Raw genomic sequence first — 10284 nt, forward strand, 5'->3', positions numbered from 1 at the left:
AGCCACCTCAGCTGACCCCTCTTGATGTGGAGGAGCAGCGGCTCTACTCTGAGCTCCTCCCGGGTGACCGAGCTTCTCACCCTATCCCTAAGGGATCGCCCAGCCAGTCTGCGGAGAAAGCTCATTTCGGCCGCCTGTATCCGGGATCTTGTCCTTTCGGTCATGACCCAAAGCTCATGACCATAGGTGAGAGTAGGAACGTAGATTGACCGGTAAATCGAGAGCTTCGCCTTGCGGCTCAGCTCTTTCTTCACCACGACAGACCGATACATTGACCGCATTGCTGCAGAAGCTGCACCGATCCGTCTGTCAATCTCCCGTTCCATCCTTCCCTCACTCGTGAACAAGACCCCCAGATACTTAAACTCCTCCACTTGAGGCAGGCACTCTCCACCAACCTGAAGTGGGCAAGCCACCCTTTTCCGACTGAGGACCATGGCCTCGGATTTGGAGGTACTGATTTTCATCCCCACCGCTTCACACTCGGCTGCAAACCGTCCCAGTGCATGCTAAAGGTCCTGGTTTGAAGGGGCCAACACGACAACATCATCCGCATAGAGCAGAGACGAAATTGTGTGGTCCCCAAACCTGACACCCTCCGGCCCCTGGCTGCGCCTAGAAATTCTGTCCATAAAAATTACGAACAGAACCGGCGACAAAAGGCAACCCTGCCGGAGTCCAACATGCACTGGGAACAAGTCTGACTTACTGCCGGCAATGCGGACCAAGCTCCTGCTTCGGTCGTACAGGGACCTGACAGCCCTTAGCAAAGGACCCAGGACCCCATATTCCCGAAGCACCCTCCACAGGATGCAGCGAGGGACACAGTCGAATGCCTTCTCCAAATCCACAAAACACATGTGGACTTGTTGGGCAAACTCCCATGAACCCTCCAGCACCCGGGGGGGAGGGTACAGAGCTGGTCCAGTGTTCCACGGCCCAGATGAAAACCACACCGTTCCTCCTGAATCCGAGGTTCTACTATCGGCCGTATTCTCCTCTCCAGTACCCTGGCATAGACTTTCCCGGGGAGGCTGAGAAGTGTGATCCCCCTGTAGTTGGAACACACCCTCCGGTCCCCCTTCATAAAAAGAGGGACCACCACCCCGGTCTGCTATCCCAGAGGCACTGTCCCCGACCGCCACGCGATGTTGCACAGGCGTGTCAGCCAAGACAGCCCCACAATATCCAGAGACTTGAGGTACTCAGGGCGGATCTCATCCACCCCCGGTGCCTTGCCACCGAGGAGTTTCTTAACCACCTCGGTGACTTCAGCCCGGGTGATGGACGAGTCCACCTCTGATCCCTCATCCTCTGCTTCCTCAATGGAAGACGTGACGGCGGGATTGAGGAGATCCTCGAAGTACTCCTTCCACCGCCCAACGACATCCCCAGTTGAGGTCAACAGCTGCCCACCTCTACTGTAAACAGCGTTGGTAGGGCACTGTTTCCCTCTCCTGAGGCGCCGGATGGTTTGCCAGAATCTCTTCGAGGCCAGCCGATAGTCCTTCTCCATGGCCTCACCGAACTCCTCCCAGGCCCGAGTTTTTGCCTCCACAACCACCCGGGCTGCAGTCCGCTTGGCCTGTCGGTACCCGTCAGCTGCCTCTGGAGTCCCACAAGCCAACCAGGCCTGATAGGACTCCTTCTTCAGCTTGACGGCATCCCTTACTTCCGGTGTCCACCACCGGGTTCGGGGATTGCCGCCTCGACAGGCACCGGAGACCTTACGGCCACAGCTCCGAGCGGCCGCTTCGACAATGGCGGTAGAGAACATGGTCCACTCGGACTCAATATCTCCAGCCTCCCTCGGGATCCAGTCAAAGCTCTGCCGGAGGTGGGAGTTAAAGATCTCTCTGACAGGAGACTCGGCCAGACGTTCCCAGCAGACCCTTACAGTACGCTTGGGCCTGCCGAGTCTGTCCAGCTTCCTCCCCCGCCATCGGATCCAACTCACAAACAGGTGGTGATCAGTTGACAGCTCCGCCCCTCTCTTCACCCGAGTGTCCAAGACATGTGGCCGCAGGTCAGATGAAACGACAACAAAGTCGATCATCGACCTGCGGCCTAGGGTGTCCTGGTGCCACGTGGACTGATGGACACCCTTATGCTTGAACATGGTGTTCGTTATGGACAAACTGTGACTAGCACAGAAGTCCAATAACTGAACACCGCTCGGGTTCAGATCAGGGGGGCCGTTCCTCCCAATCACGCCCCTCCAGGTGTCACTGTCGTTGCCCACGTGGGCGTTGAAGTCCCCCAGTAGAACGATAGAGTCCCCAGTCGGAGCACTTTCCAGCACCCCTCCCAGAGACTCCAAGAAGGTCGGGTACTCTGCACTGCCATTCGGCCCGTAGGCACAAACAACAGTGAGAGACCTATCCCCGACCCGTAGGCGCAGGGAAACGACCCTCTCGTTCACCGGGGTAAACTCCAACACATGGCGGCAGAGCTGGGGAGCTATAAGCAAACCCACACCAGCCCGCCGCCTCTCACCATGGGCAACTCCAGAGTGGTGAAGAGTCCATCCTCTCTCAAGGAGTGTGGTTCCAGAGCCCAAGCCGTGCATAGAGGTGATCCCGACTACCTCTAGTCAAGATTTTTCTCATCATTAAAGGGTTTTGAACCGCTCTTAGTCTGACCCGTTGCCTAGGACCTGTTTGCCTTGAGAGACCCTACCAGGTGCATATAGCCCCAGACAACATAGCTCCTAGGGTCACTCGGGTACTCAAACCCCTCCACCACGTTAAGGTCGCAGTTCTTGGAGGGGAGGAGCCAAACAACTATGTGATAATAAATGGCTTCATATGAGCACTATTCTTCAATAAAAGTTTTTCTGCATGATCAGTCATATTTTCAAAATCAATGCCCAAATGTAAAAGATTTCTGTCCAGGTATGCAAAAATATGAGCACAACTGTAATTGTAGTAGCAATCATGCTCCAGGCATAATTTTTGGAGTTGATGTCCCAGAATCAATAGGCCCTATATACTTTGGTCGTATAGAGCAGGTTCAGTAAAACCACGCAAAAAGTTAAATTATTGAACAAATACGTTACACCAAACGCACCGCAAAGCAACTTACCTTTTCAGATTGCTTCATTGACAATGAATGACTTCAAGCGCAATACAACGAGTTTGACGTATCTGGTGGACATCGCAACGACAACAGCTCCGTAAATTTTTTTTCAATGGTCTAAATAAGACTTGTAAACTCAATGCATCCCTAAATTAGACTTTTGAAAATAATGGATACGGTATAAAAAATTTTTAAGAACCCATTAATTCATATTAAGGTATTTTGTATAATTTCATTGGTTGTTTAAGTCACTATCAATTATATTTTAAGGGAGTAATGTTTCATGGTGTCTGATGACGCCCCTGGTCATGCTGCTGACACTGTTAAAAGCATCAACAAGTGAAGACCTGATGACATGGACCAGAGCTTATTTATACAGAGCAAAATGAACATGTGCAGAATACAGAAAATCAATGAACATACCCAGGTGACTTACCTCTTGATCCTCTTGGGGGCCACAAAGTCCCAAACCTCTGTCTCTTTTTTTTTTTTGCCTCAAACCTGTTGTTTTCTGGGTTACCTAGTTGGATGCTATTGACATGGAAACCTGCATTTCTTACAATTTCCTATAGATGGTGCTCTAACACCAGTTGGTTCTCTATGTAACCAATGATTCCACAGAAAGAATATAGTTTACATTTTCTGTCCCTCTTTCAGATTTCTGTAAATTTTCTATCCATCTAATTTCTGTACTAATACTTGTAATAAAGCAGTTGGTTTTGCAATTTCAGACTTTGTGAACATGTCATCACAGATAAGCTAAAGGCCTACAGGTCTAGATAGAGTATCTCACAAAAAAAGTTTAATTGACATTTGGTATGTGGATAAAATACAATACCGCTCAAAAGTTTGGGGTCACTTAGAAATGTAATGTTGTTAAGTTAATGTTGTAGATGACTATTGTAGCTGGAAACTGATTATTTTTAATGGAACATCTACATAGGCGTACAGAGACCCTGTCCGCGTCCATCAGCCCTGTCTTCCAAAGGTTCCAAAAACACCAGTCTCAACATCAACAACCTCAACGTCAAAAAAAGCCCAGCATCCCGGGGTCGCCTCTTCACTGTTCAGGTTGAGACTAGTGTTTTGCGGGTACAATTTAATGAAGCTGCCAGTTGAGGATCTGTGAGGCATCTTTTTCTCAAACCAGATACTTTAATGTATGTCCTCTTGCACAGTTGTGCACTGGGGCCTCCCATTCCTCTTTCTATTCTGGTTAGAGCCAGTTTTCACTCTTCTGTGTAGAGAGTAGTACATAATGTTGTACGAGATCTTCAGTTTCTTGTCAATTGCTCGCATGGAATAGCCTTAGGTTTATTTCAAATGACCCAATGCATTCTGGAGGAGAGTTAATCCCCTATAAAGAAAAGGGCTGCTACAGTGCAGCATGCACAAACGAAAGATGAGATAACGGGACATTTCACAGATACAGAGCTGCAGTTATATGGCTGCTCTGAAGTCAAAACAGAACCGGTTGTCTCTCACACACATGGTGGCACATTCGCAATACTGCACAATCTGTGGTCACCAATTTCTGAGAGTTTCTGAAAGTTTGGGGATCTCATAATCAACAGTACATAACATCATTAAAATATTTTGAGAATCTCTGTATGCAAGGGACAAGGTCGAAAATAGATATTGGATGGCCATGATCCTCAGACGGCACTGCATTAAAAACAGACACGATTCTGTGTTGTAAATCACTGCATGAGCTCAGGAACACGTCCGGAAACCTCTCTGAACACAATATGTCGCTGCATCCACAAATGCAAGTTAAAACTCTACCATGCAAAGAAGAAACCAGATATAAACAAGATCCAGAAACGCTGCTGTGTTCTCTGGTCCCAAGCTAATTTAAGATAGACTGAGGCGAAGTGAAATTTTTTCCTGTGGTAGGTCTGACAAATCAAAATGTTAAACTATTCTTCTGGGAACCATGGACGCTGCAGCTAAAAAGGAAAAGGTCCATCCGGCTTTTTATCTGTGCTGGTATGGGGGTGCATCAATGCACATGGCATGGGTGACTTTTACACCAATCTCAACCATTAATGCTGAAAAATAAATACAGGTTTTGGAGCAACATATGCTGCCATCCAGCGCCTTTTTGAGGGAAGTCCTTGATTTTTTCAGCAAGACAATGCCAAACCACACTCTGCGTATATTATGTTATAGTAAGTCTTAATTTAAACTGTATACGGTTATACTGTGACTGATTCTGGCATGGAATAGTTAATCTTCACTCTTGCTAGCAACTGCTAAATTCTTATGATTATTCCTAGGAAGTTAGTAGATACTAGTAAGCCTATTACTAGCTAATAAGCTGTTAAAACAGCCAGTGGCAAAAGCAATACAGTTCATAGACGCTATTTGTGGTGGAGGTAAACCTAATAAGAAACGTTAGTCAGTTTAACACAATCCTCAATGGAGTCTAGCGACTGCTGAAACCTGTAATGCCATGATGTAGTGGTTAAAGACAGTGCCTCAAATGTGGAAGACTTAAGTTTGAATCTATTGAGATCAACAACATTTATTAATTATTTCTGGTTATTTTTGGTTGATTCTCTCGTCTTTTCACTTGATGAAAAAGTGAGTAATCCTCGCCTTTATTGATAGTTATTGTATAAATGTAATACACGAATGAAAGGAAAAGGTATGTTGTTTTGCCATAAAAGAAAATATGTTCTTATACCATGAAAGGAAATAGCTTTTGCAGACTTGCTAGAAATTGCTCAATTCTTATGACTATTCTAGTAAGTAGTTAGTAAGTTAGTAGATACTGGTAAAGCTTATTACTGGCTAATACGCTGTTAAAATGGCCAGTGGCAAACGCAATACATAGCAATACATTTTGTGTTCTTAGTAAGAAATGTTAGTCAGTTTCACTGTATCAATGTCATTCACAAATGTTTTTTTGCGTGCCGTCTGAACTAGGCTTGCCTGGTTTCTTGTTAATACAATTTTGTATTAACATCAGTGATGTAGTAAGTAATATTGTTGTAATTCATGTGAATGTTGTAATACGATTGTCTGTCTACTCAATCAATCAATCAATCAATCAAATGTATTTATAAAGCCCTTTTTACAACAGCAGTTGTCACAAAGGGCCTTTACAAAAACCCCTGGCCTTAAACCCCAAGGAGCAAACAACAGTAGTGTTAAATTTAAGTGGCTAGGAAAAACTCCCTAAGAAGAAATTTAGGAAGAAACCTAGAGAGGACCCAGATTCAGAGGGGTGACCAGTCCTGAAATATTAAGAGTCCAATTGGAATAATTAATAAATAAATGTGGGCTAAATCCAGAGTCGATTTAAATTTAGACCAGGTCAGAAGCATGACCAGATGGACAAGGACAGGGACAACACGGGGGAGGGAGGAGGTGTCAGCACAGTGGCAGCTGAAATCGTCAGGTATCGTCTTGATCTGCAACACAACCTGGAGGATTTTGGACAGGGACAGCAACGGGCCCTCCAAACCAGGTACTCCGTAGGTGTGGACCAGGACCTCATGTTCTCCTAAAGTTTAGACTGGTAAAATTCAGAAAATGCATTCCTGATATCAACAATGATATGTAATGGGAAGGAGAACTGACCCTACTCCCCCAGCACAATAATATAGCAGCGTAAGATCTTGGGACTGAGACAGGGGGGGTCAGGTGACACTGTGGCCCTACCCGGGGGAGGCCCCGGACAGGGTCCAACAGGCAGGAAATCAATCCACCCACATTGCCAAGCATCAACCAAAGGGACACCCACCAACTGCTCCATTTGATGTTTGTGCTGAATTTGAACAGTAAAGCTTAGGAATACAATTGTGACATTATTTATCTAGGTATTGATGAGTTTTGAAAATACAATACATAGTTTGGCTTTCTTTTGTCAATATAACATGCTTGAAATATTAACACAGATACATTTTGTCGATATAGTGTATTTTGATTCAAGTAAGGGCTTCAAGTCAGATGGGCTTCAAGTTACTTTGTTTTATTCCACCCCAGACTCCCCTACTCCATCTACCAATATTATTTGTATATGATTTAAATCAACATGATCCAAAAAAGGAAGAGCCAGAAAGTGTATATTATTACAAAATAATATATAAATTTCCAAAAACAATAATATTTACTCTGGTTCAACATTTAATATGTTGTCTTTGTACCATTTTCAATTAAATATAGGCATTCAATGATTTGCACATCATTTCATTCTGTTTTTATATGCATTTTACAGGGTCCCAACGTTTTTGGAAACATGGTTGTAAATGTATATATGTACTGAGCATATAAAAATAATCATTATTGATTAAAATGTGCACTAAACAGTAGTCATGAGTCTGGTGTCATGAGTTGCTAAATATAGAGTTGGTCTTTTTACACATTAATTGACTCCTTTACCAATCCATGTTTTTATACCCCCCACCAAATTGAACCTTGGTTGGTGAGACGGCAGCCATTTCACCTTAAAATGTATGATCGCCTAACCAGTGGTCATAATTCACCTCAATATGTCTGATCACTCAGGACTAAATACTTCAGGAAGTGCTAAAAAAAAAACATGGTGTAAGGCTCTAGTCTACTTGTACAGTTTCCACAAACTTCAAAAAGGTGTCAAATTGTTTCCGGCAAAACAACCACAAGGTTCAAATATAACCATACCCATAGCAAGATCTGCTCAAACTACTGGAAAATATAGTAATGTGGGACCCTCACTGGCCAGTTTATTAGATATACCTGTGATCTACAGAATCTGACCATTGAGGGTTTCAAACAGGAGTTAAATTTTTACAACTAATAGTTTTATTTTCCATGAATAGTGAACAAAGACTGAGACGGATTAAAAAGGTCCAAGATCCTGACATTCCAAACCATACAGTAGTTTTACCTTTAAATAACAAAATATATTTAACATTTCTATTTAGCTTCTACCTAGCTTTGACCACAACTAAAGGAACTATTAGCAATAAGCAAGTAATAGTACTTTCAGCTGTGGTCGAAGGTAACTTCAAACCAGAAAGGTATAATACAACACTTTTTTTCAAACAGGATATGAATGTATGTCAGCTAACCAAACATTCTCTAGGTGGGCTTTAACAGAAACACACAAACATCTTTCTCACTTTCCCCACAAAAGATATATTTTCATATTCTAATACACATTATTTTAAAAAATCATATGTATTTTCGTAATTGCCCATAAATTCAAAGTGAGGACATACAGATGTGGGACCTTTTTAAGAAATTGTTATTCAGGATTTAGAATCCACACTTCAGAATATGTAATGGAAGTGATGTGGTCAGGCCTGGGTCGTTTTGGGGGTGGTAGCTGTATCACTTCATACTGAAAAACAATGTGGAAATGACTGAAAACCTGTCCCTCATAAACACATTATTATCTTCAAAATCCTACTGCAGATACTGACCTCCAGTCCACATGTTCCACCAGGTGGTTCAGAGGTTCGATGAGAGTCATGAGTCTTCTGGAGAGTCGCTGTCTTCCACAGCACTAAAATGGGGAAAATATACCCAGATACATGTCTAAGTACCAATATAAATATCTAAGATAACCCAGAAACCACTGGCGTAGCATGGTGACGCCAGGTCGGGATATACACATGTACAGCCAATTCTGACAGAGATTAACCTACCAGTCTGACTATGATAACAGCATGGAAACACACAATATAAAATAAAAGTACAAAATATCTCTATGATAGAAGCCAAGCACAGGCCCCCCCACCACCCACCGCAAGCCCTAGTGCAACCGCACCTCCTGAACCACCGATAGTTACGCCACAGCCAGAAACCTGTCTAAGTAACTCTACAAATATCTAAGATAACCCAGAAACATGGCTAAAACCCTATATAGATGGCTAATACAATGTATACGGCTAATATAACCCATATAAAGGGCTACAATAATCCATACAGACACAATTAATACACATACAGTACAGATTACTATAGTGAGCAAATATCACTGACTAAGATCTTACATACTACATTGTATATTATATTGGGTCTACATGCAGGCAAACATACAGGAACAGTTAGACTTAACTTGTTAGACAGGAAATGTTTGCCTGGTATCCAGTCTAAAGAACAGTGCATTTTTTTAACCCACCTGACAGCAGTCCAATCAGAAATGCATTCAAGACCCCAGATCCAATGAGAAGACCGTTTAGCCACTTGGTGTTGAAGTCACAGGTTTTCTCCAATGTTTTATTTGTATCAACTGTAATTGATGAAAATACATTGTAAATTTAATGCATTTCACTATTAAATGTTTAATCATTCAGGCGTACCTCTGATTGTTGTTTATATGGATTGATTTGCAATCGCAACATTTCTTACAGGAATAAAAAGGGCTTCTCAGAATATAATCTGACTACAATATGTAGAACCTTTATGTGTTTGTATGATGTTAGAGTGACAGACTATAAGTATTTAGACAGTGACAAGTTCTGTATTCCAGCACATTACCTTTGGCCCCTTAAATGGAGGGACTATGTAGGCCAATGGAGGTGGATCAATGCCTATTTGATGAATGTCATTTTGATGACGCTAAAAACAAACGTGTACTGATGTTGAAGATGGTTATGCTTAGGGTCATGTATTATAAAGTAAAATAAATGGCTACAGTTGACAGAATAACTTGTAATTAATCAAATGTATTTTTTAGGAACAGGGCATTTTTTCCAGCTACTGGGGTAAGATGACCCCCCCCCCCCCCCCCATGGCGTTACTTGCTCCCCAGGGAATCTTATCCCAATAGAAGATAATACTTCAGGGTTTTAAAGAATTTGCCAGACTACTTAAGCAGAGCCTTATTGAGTGAGTGACTGAGTACCCCTTGTTAAATAGCGTAGTGGTTAGCTACATGGCCTTCCACACAAGTAACTGGTGTCCAAGTCTCACAGCAGACATAAAAAATAAATGCATTAGGATTTGTTCAGGATAGAGAATAACTTTGCTGTTTTCAACCTTCAGTAGCTATGTTATAGTAAGCCTAAAAGAAAACTGTTTACGCCTATTTCTGGTAGATTTTCGAAGTATGCATCTGTGCATGTTTTTTGGGGTAATAGCCTATAGATCACAACCCCTTGCGCAGTAAAAGAGGAGGGTTTCTTTCTTTTCGATTCTCTCTTTACACTTGACAAAATAGTCAGTTATCTTCACCTATATTGATAGTTATTTTATCAATGTCATTTATGA

General features: G+C 43.0%; 1 long non-coding RNA gene across 1 annotated transcript; it reads right to left on the reverse strand.

Moving 5' to 3' along the window:
- Positions 1–7922: 7922 nt before the first annotated feature.
- LOC105019685 lies at positions 7923–9321 on the reverse strand. The gene is made up of 3 exons (XR_828664.3): positions 9194–9321; positions 8493–8575; positions 7923–8410 (listed from the first exon to the last, which is right to left on the reverse strand). It is a non-coding gene; the product is annotated as an uncharacterized LOC105019685 (long non-coding RNA).
- Positions 9322–10284: the final 963 nt, after the last annotated feature.

This window comes from Esox lucius, chromosome 22, assembly GCF_011004845.1.
Source record: "Esox lucius isolate fEsoLuc1 chromosome 22, fEsoLuc1.pri, whole genome shotgun sequence".
Taxonomy (NCBI): domain Eukaryota; kingdom Metazoa; phylum Chordata; class Actinopteri; order Esociformes; family Esocidae; genus Esox; species Esox lucius.